At 40.6% G+C, this 12,639-nt stretch overlaps 1 protein-coding gene across 3 annotated transcripts in view; it reads right to left on the bottom strand.

Annotated features, from left to right (window-relative positions):
• The window catches only part of LOC139533937 (liprin-beta-1-like), a 30,231-nt gene extending 18,262 nt beyond the window's left edge, over nucleotides 1-11,969 (bottom strand). For all 3 annotated transcript variants that reach the window (XM_071332461.1, XM_071332459.1, XM_071332460.1), the window contains exon 1: nucleotides 11,814-11,969. The gene's annotated coding sequence lies outside the window, so the exon portion shown is untranslated. The remainder of the gene's footprint in view (nucleotides 1-11,813) is intronic.
• Between the last annotated feature and the right edge of the window lie 670 nt (nucleotides 11,970-12,639).

Here is a 12,639-nt window from a genome sequence, read left to right as displayed (position 1 = left end):
AATGAAACTGCAAATAAGATGTAGGATTTTCTCCCTCCATGTGAATGGGACATTAGTGAATTCCCGTGTCTTGTGTGATCAAGTGTAATTACAATGCATATCTCTGGTATGTTGTTGGTAGGGGGCATAATGGTGTCCCTGGTACATTTGGATGAATATGAAATCATATTCCTCTTTTTTTTTTTTTACAATATCCAATTGAAAGGTTTCTAAAGAAGATATTATCCATCATGAATATTCACGGTTGTATGATGACATTGACTGTTGTATTTCTCCCCCGATGCATTGGCTGAATCAAATGTGTCTCAGCCTCCTACTCCTACCTCAGAGTCAGAGTCAGAGTCAACAGCTACTCCTACCATACATGTATTCTCCTATACTGGAAATCTGGTGCCTCACAACTTCCCCATTGATGACTGCATTTAGTACCGACCTCAGCAATTAACTTTAATAATGGGGTCAAGACTCAAGCCTATGACTGGGTGTTTACTTGGAAATAATTTAGGGCCTATTGGGTGTTTCCATGGAGCAGGTGTGGGGCAACTGGGCCACCTAATGAAAAGAGAGGATAAGGTGATTGTAAACTGCCAGACTGTTACCCAACATTTGCATATGGAGATTTCCAATGTAGGCCAATGCTCTTAGCTGATATTGACTGTCTAGGTAAAAACAATTGATCAGTGCCACTGGAATCAAAACCAGAAAGGAATCTAGGACCATGGCATTGCGAGTGAAGTGTAAGTAACCACAACATGCAAGTCAAAAACAAAGAGGAGCTCTGAGGCAAAACCACAACAGTGATTTTTCACCCCAGCAAAGATTCCGAGACCAGTCATGGGGATTGAGAGTTGGCTCTTATCTAGAATAATGGTGCCATTCTACCAGGGATCTCTCCCCACAGTGTGTTGGCTTGGCTGGAAACCCAAGCTTCCATAACAACCATCACTCCCAGCCTCCTGACCCCACATGCAGCTCATTCACCTAAATGGACCAGACAACTTCACTTTCATTATAGGTCTAACGTTATATTACATGTTGAATTCACAAAAACAAATGTACAATCTGAACGAGAAATGTAAAATAGCCTGAGAGGATATGAAATCATCACGACGCAAAGTCAATTGAATTGGAATGAGAGAGCCCTCTCCTTGTCCAGGGAAGCATAACTCAGGGTAGGAGAGGGGGGCTAAAAGAGCTACATTAAATAATTGGCCTTTATTAGAGGGAGCCTGCACATTCAACACAGAGGGCATTGTGTCCAGTCACCCACTTCCATCATGGGCCCTTTAGGCTACATGGGTAATACTCCCTTCAAAATAGGCTCACATTGCTATACAGCTGCACTACTCAATAACAATGATTAATTGTACCAGCGATGGCAGTGCAACTGAAAAGGGAGTTGCGCACACAAACATTTTCCAGCAGAAAACAATTCCAGTTTTATAAAGCTGCCGACACAATTGTCTTGGATGGTTCACACCCTTTAAAAAACAACAACACATAAAGCAGAATCATTGTTCACTGGACATGCCAACTGATAACTGAAATAATCTGAACGATGTTATCGTCAAGATTAATTATTTGCTGACTTTTTCGGCTGAAAAATACCACCAAACATCTCAGATGTAAAATTATGCAACTAAGATCTCTTCGGCAAAAACGTCAAACCAATGACAGATTTCTTTAGTTATTTTAGATTAATTCTGACTATTTTGAGGAAGAGTATACTGGCTACGGCATCTCAAACTGGACAAACAGTACTACTGCCGCTTTTTCTTATAAGAGAGTATGCGAGCACACTCGTTCGGTTAGCCGAGTTTGGCTAGGCGCCTGCCAAACCGAAGCATGCTGACGCCTTTAGTACCATTGCTTTTTCCTCCCAAGGCATTTCCTTCTGACGGAGAGCCACCCCACTCTCACTCCAGGGAGGGAGGAAGCTTTATTTGGTCAGCCGTCTGTCTCACCCCAAGAGGGAAACCCAAAACGTGGACATGTTTCTAACTGGAACAGCAGTTTTAAGAATTCAAACATGAACGTTCCCTCTCTGGGATAGTAAAATGAAACTAATAAGGAGCATAAAGAAAGGGTAGAGGTAACGCACTAAAAGCAAGCAAGCTCTAGTTCCTTTAACATAATAATTCAGTAGGTCGAATGCTTCTGAGACACAGGATTTGGCACAAAAGTTTCTATGCGAGATTAAAGATCAGCAAATTTGACAAGATATCATATTCCTTCATTAGCTTTCATCCTCTTTTACCCCTTCTGCTTCTCTCTCAATCAGTCTCATAGCTTGAGGTCACAGTAAATTAAATGGTACATACTGGATCAGCAAATTAGTATTATTCCAGTCTCACATGACTGATATTTAATAGGGAGAGACCATAAATTTACATATGACGTAAATACATTAAAAGGGCAACTGAACTTACGTATTTTGCATCGTTTTGAAGATTGCTTGTAAAAATGTTTGGGGCCATGACTGAAGCCAAACCAGAGTTGTCTTGTGGGTGTGTTATATTCACATATCTTACCCTGGTAGGTACTGTTTGTCCCTCATGAGTCACCGTAGCAACAACATAGCGACTTCGTTAGATATATCAAGAAATCTGTAATTAAGATGTTTGTGCAGAGGAGGTCTTAGTCGCACAATTTGAAATCCAGCTAAGGTGTTTGGTGCAGTATTTCTCAAGTAAAAAAGGTGCATTAAAAACTAGTCAGTGCATGAAGTCGGGAAAGTTTGGCTGTGTGCTCAGGACTGATTTCTTAAAACAGGTCTACAACGTCCTCATCTGCAAGCTGTCAAACTATTGTACACACATTTCCATCGAAAAGGACCCATGAGCACCAACATCTGAAGTTCATAGGTGCATATCAAATTGTGTCAAATGAAAGCTAAGAGTCTATATTTTTGTGAAATGAAGGCATTTACAAACATTTTCCATCTTAAATTTGGCAAAAGTAGTCTTTGATTTCTGGATTAACAGATGGAAACAGGGTCTTAGAAAACATCTACAGAAAGAGTCAGAAATACATCAAAACACAATAATGTTGATGTAAAGTCCCCTGCCAACTAATATCAACACATTTCGTTTTACATACATGTTTTACCTCCAAGTTTAAGAAATATTGTGCCTTGCAAATCCTTAACAAAACAAATAACTCAGATATTTTCACATTTCTCTCCCTCGTGAGGGAGGATAATGAAAGTTCACAGAAGTGACAAGTAAATGTTAGACCTACCAATTAGTTCATGATTTTACTGATATCAATTTCACTTATGAAGTATTAAGTGATTACAACTCGGAATTCCGTTACCAAATTGTTAACGCAATTACCCAAAACAATCTAAGGAATTACTGCAACTGAATTGGCTACAATGACAAATTATAAGTCACAAACCACAGTTGGGTCACCTGCTACTGTCCTCCCTTCTATTGGCACACTGTGATGTTCAGCTCATAACCATTTTGTCTTTCTGTTGACTGGTGGTCAAACCAAGAGAGTTAAAACAGTCAGTCTGGACAGTCTCTCAGTCTACGCCTTTCTCCATCCCTCTCCTGTTAATGTCACCTCTCCCAGTGGTGTTCACATATAGTCCTCTTCAAGGGTGTTGTCACACTAGCCATTTTTTTTTTACTCAGTGTTTGCTTAATTTTTTGGTGCAGTGTGACCATGCCAAAGGAACTCCGACCCCTCAAAAGAGCCCCTGAAGGGAACCAAACAGACCATCTCCAAAAACAGCACACCTTTTCTCCACAAACCTGCACATCATCATCTCTCTTTTGTGGCACCAATGAGAGGGGTTATGGCAGGGGAAACAGTGTTGCAGTAGTTTAGTGTTTGGTACTGGAATAACAAGCACACCTGACCTGTGGAGGTTTCTCTAAAAAAAGGGACCCGGACCATGGAATTCAAGCAAACCGAACTCAGACCACCTCTCGAGATGGACTCAGTTTGGTTCGCTTCAGGGGCTCTTGGAGGGGTCTGAGTGCACATGGAGTAAAACAAAAAAATTGTCTGAAAGGGACCAAGTGTGAAAACACCCTTACTTTAATTTAACTAGGCAAGTCAGTTAAGAACAAATTCTTATTTACAACGACGGCCTGCACCGGCCAAACCCTTACCAGGACGACACTGGGCCAAGTGTGCTCCGCCCTATGACACCTACCTATGAGCTCCCACTCTTTCCATTTACTTTAACCAGGCATACTCACCCACTGAGCACCGACCGACACCGGACGTCCAAGGACGTTGAAAAGTAGTTGATAGTCGGTCAGTCCACCCTGGCCTTGACGTTAACGTCCACAGATGGACCGGACCAAATCTGAACCTATCATAGACTTTTGTTTCACAAGTTTGGATAGTACAGTGAGTAGAGTACAGTGAAGTACAGCAGTATATTGTATTGAGCTGTATTCTACTCTGCTGTATTGTACTCTACTGTGCTCTGCTATTCAAACATGTGAAACATGAGAATGAAATTCATTCCCATAATTATGTATTTCCGTTTAGGGATGCACGATACATCAGTGAACTAAAAATGTCGGCATCGGCCCGATGTCTAGTTTAACGCCGATGTGCAAAACCGAAGTCAAAGCTGATGTGCATACCTATATAATGTCACTACCGTTCAGAAGTTTGGGGTCACTTAGAAAAGTCCTTGTTATTGAAAGAAAAGCACATTTTTGTCCATTAAAATATATTCTAAATTTTTCAGAAATACAGTGTAATTGTTAATGTTGTAAATTACTATTGTAGCTGGAAACGGCTGATTTTGGAATATCTACATAGGCCCATTATCCGCAACCATCACTCCTGTGTTCCAATGGCACGTTGTGTTAGCTAATCCAAGTCATTTTAAAAGGATAATTGATCATTAGAAAACCCTTTTGAAATTATGTTGCACAGCTGAAAACTGTTGTGCTGATTAAAGAAGCAATACAACTGGCCTTCTTTAGACTAGTTGAGTATCTGGAGCATGAGCATTTGTGGGTTCGATTAGACTCAAAATGGCCAGAAACAAAGACCTTTCTTTTGAAACAGGTCAGTCTACTCTTGTTCTGAGAAGGCTATTCCATGTGAGAAATTGCCAAGAAACTGAAGATCTCGTACAACGCTGTGTACTACTCCCTTCACAGAATAGCACAAACTGGCTCTAACCAGAAAAGAAAGAATGGGAGGCCCCGGTGCACAACTAAGCAAGAGGACAAGTACATTAGTGTCTAGTTTGAGAAACAGGCGGCTCACAAGTCCTCAACTGGCAGCTTCAGTAAATAGTACCCGCAAAACACCAGTCTCTATATCAACAGTGAAGAGGTGACTCCGGGATGCTGGCCTTATCTCAGACTGGCCAAAAAAAAGATGGGCAAAAGAACAGACACTTGATAGAAGAACACTTCCTAGAAGGCCAGCATCCCGGAGCCGCCTCTTCACTGTTGACGTTGAGACTGGTGTTTTGCGGGTACTATTTAATGAAGCTGCCAGTTGAGGAGTATGTTTCTCAAACTAGACACTAATGTACCAAGTGCGCTATTTTTCAGATGTTGCCCTACCGGAGTTACACAGTAATAGTTTCACTGCTATTAGCTTCACAACGGACATTTGGACCAGCGATATCAGACCCATGAGCTTGCTGAGTCTGACAGCACAGTGGGTCGTTGAGGACTTTGTACTGAGGAAAGTCGTATTGCATGCTCATTAATGTGCTCTATACCAGGCGGTGTCAGAGGAAGGCCCATAAAATTGTCAAGGCCTCCAGCCACCCTAGTCAGACTGTTCTCCCCGCTATCGCACGGCAAGCGGTACCGGAGCACCAAGTCCAGGTCCAAGAGGCTTCTGAACAGCTTCTACCCCCAAGCCATAAGACTCCTGAACAGCTAATCAAATGGCTACCCAGACTATTTGCATTTCTTCTTACCTGGGAATATTGAAGACTCATGTTAAAAGGAACCACATTCTGAGCAAGGAACTTAAACGTTAGCTTTTTTACATGGCACATATTGCACTTTTACTTTCTTCTCAAACACTGTTTTTGCATTATTTAAACCAAATTGAACATGTTTCATTATTTATTTGAGGTAAATTGATTTTATTGATGTATTATATTAAGTTAAAATAAGTGTTCATTCAGTATTGTTGTAATTGTCATTATTACAAATAAATAAATAATACATTTAATAAAAAAATAAAAAAATATAAAATATCGTCCGATTAATCGGTATCGGCTTTTTTGGTCCTCCAATAATCGGTATTGAAAAATCATAAATCGGTCAACCTCTAATTTATAATACACTATATCAGGAGCGCTCTGTCAGTCTCAATTCTCATTTTGCCCCAAAAAGTGGCAGACAAATGATTGACACCAAACACATCAGCAAGTGGCCACTCCATAAAGAGCTTAGGGCCAAGGGTTATTTTAACATAATGTGTGGTCTTATGTAAACCAGTCTGAGGCGCTGTGTAATGGGCAGGTCTGTCTCACTGTCTGGAGGTTCTGGTTGCTACGATTGGATAGAGCGTGGGCAGCTGATGGAGTGCAATCAGTACAGCTGCTTCTCTCGTGTTAGTGGGCATGATGATTGTAATCCATACCCAACCCCCCAGTAAGTCGTGACAAACTAACTTACAAAACTCAGTTTTGGATGAGACTGACTTAAAGGCCAAAATTATCCTGTAGTCAATGTTGACACTAGAATTGATGTTCCTGACTCCGATACCGATGCCACATATCTGGTTTTAAACAGCCTAAGTTGGTTCTAAGGGGCAGTTTACATTTAAATAATAGCAAGAGAACATGGTCTTTATCTAATATAAAAATTAGGACCTAATGAAATCAACTGAAGCATATCTTTTGAAAGTAGAGCGCAATGGACACAATGGAAAAACAAGTACAATAGTAATGCGTGTCTTTTTCTTTGCTAAAACGGGTAGTGGGAATTAACACCACATAGCCCATCTACTCACAATGACTCACTGAACCAGTAAAGTACCACTTTATGGTGAAGAGCAAAGAGTTTTCCATTTCTGTTATATCACTCAGTGGCTGGCAGATTCACCCAAAGCAAGTTTTAAAACCACAGTCTCCACAGAAAAAGTTATCTATGCAGCCTTGTAAAGTACTCTCTGCCAGTAATGGCAACTCGTCGGCTCTAGGCTACACAGACAGTTCTACTCTGGGTAAGGCATTGAAACTTTCATTCCAGAGCAGTTCAGTGCTCAGTATGAGGTGTCAGTTCAGTAACCGACACTGGCATCTCTGTGACCTGTATGACCAGCACTCCCCCTGGATTCCTTCAAACCTCTTCCAGATGTGCTCTGCCACACACACACACAACCAGTCAAAAGTTTGGACACACCTACTCATTCAAGGGTTTTTCTTTTCTAAATTGCAAAATAATAGTGAAGACATCAAAACTATAGGGGGAATAAAACAAAGTGTTAAGCAAATCAATATATATTTTATATTTGAGATTCTTCAAAGTAGCCACCCTTTGCCTTGATGACAGCTTTGTACACTCTAGGCATTCGGTCAACCAGCTTCACCTGGAATTCTTTTCAACAGTCTTGAAAGGAGTTCCCACATATGCTGAGCACTTTTTGGCTGCTTTTCCTTCACCCTGCGGTCCAACTCATCCCAAACCATCTCAATTGAGGTATTGTTTTTTGTTTGGTATACATTTTAAAGTGAAACATCTGATTGTCAGCGTAATTCCATTACCATGGAGTTTCCCCTAATATAATCTCACTTACTCACGGATAACAACCAATCCACTGCACTGCACATTGTGTGCCAACCAATCTGAACAACCAGCAGGTTCTTCTTTTTCAAAGCATCAAAGTCATCAGACAAAACAAAGGTCTACCGCTAGAAAAAAAAGACGTTTCAATCTCCTAGTAAGGTCTTATTATTGAATGTGTGCATTGTAAGCGAGAGCTAACCCATTTGGCTCAGGTTTGCCTTTGAAATCATTGGGTAGACATTATATTGGTTTATTTACATAGTTTGACATCAACCAGATGTAGAGATATGGGGGGGAGGGGCGACTCTTACGAAAAGAAAAACACCGCCTGGCCCATTGACAAGCCTCTCTCTCTCTCTCCCACACACACACACACACAAATAGCTACGTAGCTATAGAGTTCCAGCTGTGCCACAGATGTGTCCTTCAGAACTAAACTAACCTATGCACTTGCCTCCCCTTCAGCTGGTAAGCTGTTGTTTAACAGGGGGCTCAAAGTAGGGTAGAGAATTTAAATACCCCATATGGCACAATGCGTCAGTCATACAAATGAAGAATGTCCTAACAGTAGTACTGGATGTTGGTTTGGTCATACAGCACCTAAAAACACAACATCAGGTGCTTTCAGTCTTCAGTGCCAGGAAGTAAAGCAAAACAAAAACATACAACTACACTAAACGTGCACCAATTCCTGAACAGCATCCAACTATTTCAAACCCCTTGGCTTGTTTGAATGCTTCTTGTCCTTAGATGTCTAATGGTCCTTTTGTCATGTCTGGAGTGAGGTCAGGTTGCAGTAGTAATAGTAGGCTGGGACTTCACCCCTGTGGTCGTGGTGGCCGCAGCTCTGTAGACATGGCACACAAACAGCTCTTTGTCCTGCACAGAGTCACATGGAAAGCCAGGGATAGAGAACACAAGGTACATCCGTTTTACGCATGTCCCGACTAAATTACAGCCAAAAACACACAATTGGGGGGTGGGGGGAGAAACTACGCAACGTCTCAGGCAGGGCAGAGTACAGGGAGAAAATGCTGTGTTGGACATCTTACTACATGTCTGACTGGCTTTATTGTTCTCTTGGTTGTGGTGACTTGTAGGCCTCAAAGACCCCTTCCAAACAGACAGGTGTTATTATTCAGCACACTGCCATTCTGAACAGAGCAATAACAAATACACATCATTCCAACTAATAGCCACGCTGAAGAAACTGAATGTCAGTTTAATTATGCATTTCCTATGCATGTCCTGGGGCTAGTCATCATTAGCTGTAGTTATGATGTGCAGATTTTTGACTATGTGCCCATGTAGACTGAAAATTGATTTTGAAGCAGGGTCTGAAAGCTTGGCATGACTGAATACAAATAAGAGAGACAATCATCTCTGAAGTTAGGCTAGGCTATATAGTGAACAAGGCTGCTGGCCAAAGCATCCCTGCACTCGAGATGACCTTCGCCTTGTCCTGTTAGGAAGTCCTTCCTGTCACATGCTTGAGAAATGTCTTCCTTTCAGTCACACTGCCATTTTCCCAGCTACTACTCAGGGCTCTAAGTTGACCTTTTTACAAGGAGCACGTGTGCGGCTAAGTTGAAAAATGTAGGAGCACAATGAAAAATATTTGAGGTTTTAAAGCTTGAATCCTTAATTTCTCAAATAAAATGGTGGTGAATAAATGGTCGCACTGTTGAGCCCTGCTACTACTGGTATGTGACGCAAGCCAAAGATCTTGTCAAAGAGGTTTAGTGTGAACAGAAAGCACATTATTCCAGTCGGGAATTTAAGCTACTGTAAATGTAAATGTGTATAAGAATTCAACAACAAATGCAATGAAAGAAACAAAGTCTTAACATTAAAATGTCAAGTACAAGGATCAGGTCTACTCCAGCAATGCCCCAAACTGCTTCACAACATTCTGAGTTTGACCAAGAGCCCAGGAGCTGTCCCACCACTCAGAATACACCACCGCAGGAGTAGTCCTCCTGAAGTATGGATGGAGTGTAGGGAAAGGGAAACGTGTAGGGAAAGTAGGTCTGAATGGTGGAGAACGGCCTCAGGACAAAATCTGGTAGAATGGGTGCAGCTGAAGGAAGGGTTTTTTAAGCTAGATGCTAGACATCTATTACTTCACGTAGCTAGGATAGCTGGGTCTGTCAAATAACTCAGTTGAACACTAGATGAAGGAGCTGTAGGCTAAAATACTTTGCTCTTCACAACAAACTAGGACCAACCCACACTATATCAATGAACTTCACCTCTGCTGGAACTGACTCAACTCTGCCTGAGGGACAAACAACTGACAGAACACACTGCCTGAGGAAAATAAAAATGCTGAAATAGATTAATTGACATTTCCTTGAAAAACCTTTGCTTCAAAAAGGACAGACACACAGTTGATTGTTTCATTGCTATTAGGTTGGAGGGCACAGTTGTCAACATAAAGCGGTCACTATAGCTCTTAGAAGTCTGGCCTTACGGCTGGACCTGGCTTGGACAACAACTTTCAGCTGGACTTGTGGTGAAGAATATGTTGTCTTGCAGCACTGATACAGATTTCAAAGGATTATCCTTGCCTGATAATGTTGCAGTCATTGGATACACTACTGTACAATACATGTGACTGCATGCTATCCTTTGGACATTTGTCTTTAAAAAATATATATATATCATCTAAAATACAGTAATTGGTCTGAGCGCAGTCGACTGAACCAAGGTCTTTGTCTGAGAGTAAATCCTTTGTTATGCTTTCAGTCCCCCCACCCCACCCAATACACAGAGAGATTGCCAAGAGCCAGGACACAGACAATATCTCAGGAAGGAGCGCTCTTTCCTGGACAACTTAAGACTACAGAGTAATACCAATAAAACTTTGAGCCCTTAAATGTAAGGACACAATGAATGAATTTGACATGGGCTCTAGATAAACAATTTTTACTCACCAATGCAACTGATGTTTTCGTTGTTGAACTAACTTGTCCTTGTCTCCCACAATTGCAATAATGAATCCCCCCTTTATGAATAGGTCTACAGTTAATGAAATTACCTGACCTGAAGGTAACGTTGACCTACCTACCGGAGGTGTGCATACCATATGCAGTGGTGGAAAAAAGTTCCCAATTGTCATACTTGAGTAAAAGTAAAGATACCTGAAAGTCACCCAGTATAATCCTACTTGAGTATGTCTAAAAGTATTTGGTTTTAAATATACTTAACCAGAGTACATGTAATTGCTAAAATATACTTAAGTATCAAAAGTGAAAGTATAAATAATTTCATATTCCTTATATTAAGCATAACAGAGGGCACCATTTTATGTACAGATAGCCAGAAGCACACTCGGACATCATTTACGAATGAAGCATGCGTTTAGTGAGTCTGCCACATCAGACGCAGTAGAGATGACCGGGAATGTTCTCTTGATAAGTGTGTGAATTAGACCATTTTACTGTCCTGCTAAGCATTCAACATGTAACGAGTACTTTTGGGTGTCAGGGAAAATGTATGGAGTATAAAGTACATTATTTTCTTTAGGAATGTAGTGAAGTAAAAGTTGTCGGAAATATAAATAGTAAAGTACAGATACCCCCCCCCCAAAAAAAAAAAAACTCCTTAAGTGGTAACGTTACTTTCAAGTATTTTTTCTTATGTACTTTACACCACTGACCAGTATGTAAAAACTTCAGTGATATGCAAAACTTTTTAATATTAGTGATGTTATTGCTCATTGCTACACTGTAACCATAATCACGAGTTGTGGTAAAGGTGAAAATGTATCAAACTGTTGCCCATTCATTGTTTTCCTCAGCTTGCCAAAGCTTTTGCGGTCTCAACTGATTAACGTACTGACAGCTGTGCACAGCAGTTTCGTAAGTCAATGAGAAAATAACTTTACATTTGAGACCAACTTTCTTGTTTTCTATTGTTTTTCAATTTAATAGAAAAACGACTGTTTTTGGCCATATATAATCGATTGGCGCAGACTAAATTTTATCCATACAAACCATACAATTGACGGTCAAAGTACAAAAAAAAATTGGTCCGTTATAACTGAAATACTAAACTTTTTTTTAAACTTACCCAATTCAAAAGGAATAACTTCACAGGCGTCAACTTCTTGAAGGGCGACCTTAACGCTATTCCAAAAGTTCACTTTTCAGTGCTCTCTCGAGCCGTACGCAACACCTTTTGATAGAGCTGCATAGCGAATTCCCAACTTCCACAAGTTTGCCATATATCCCACTGCGCATGCGCCAACCAAGGCCAATCACAGACTACTCCATAGTGTTGCTATTCAATCAATTTCAACCCGGTGTAGGCAAAATTACTTTTGGTTTAAAAAATTATAATATTTAACCTTTATTTAACTAGGCAAGTCAGTTAAGAACAAATTCTTATTTACAATGACGGCCTAGGAATACTGCCTTGTCCAGGGGCAGACTATTGGTTTTCATTTTGGAGGGAATAAAATAACTAATGGAAAACTGACCATTATACATGAGCCAAATAACATCTATATGGGTGTAAGTTATCTTATTCATGTGTTTTATTTTATTAATATAAATCACATTGAATACCATATCATACTGATATTAATATTATGTTGTTGCTCCACCAAGCTGTCTAGAAAACTGTTGATTATCAGATGTCTGTCTGTCAGGTTTTTACACAAAAACGGTACATTATGAGTGTTGCTCCTTGTCTCTATCTTTGAGCGGCTATGATGTAGGACATCATTTCATCCTTTTAGGTTCTGATAATGATGCTCTCTACGCAACGTAATTTAGCTTGGCGAGCATTCTGCTGTAGGCTTCAGTAATCAGTACAATGAGTTTAGAGTTGGGAAATTATGGAAATTGGGTGCCCTCTGAAAATAACAGTGGTCAACAGGCAAGTTGACACAGGA

This window comes from Salvelinus alpinus, chromosome 11, assembly GCF_045679555.1.
Source record: "Salvelinus alpinus chromosome 11, SLU_Salpinus.1, whole genome shotgun sequence".
Classification (NCBI taxonomy): Eukaryota; Metazoa; Chordata; class Actinopteri; order Salmoniformes; family Salmonidae; genus Salvelinus; species Salvelinus alpinus.
Note: the sequence above shows the minus strand (reverse complement) of the source record. Positions and strands in the feature narration are given on the sequence as shown.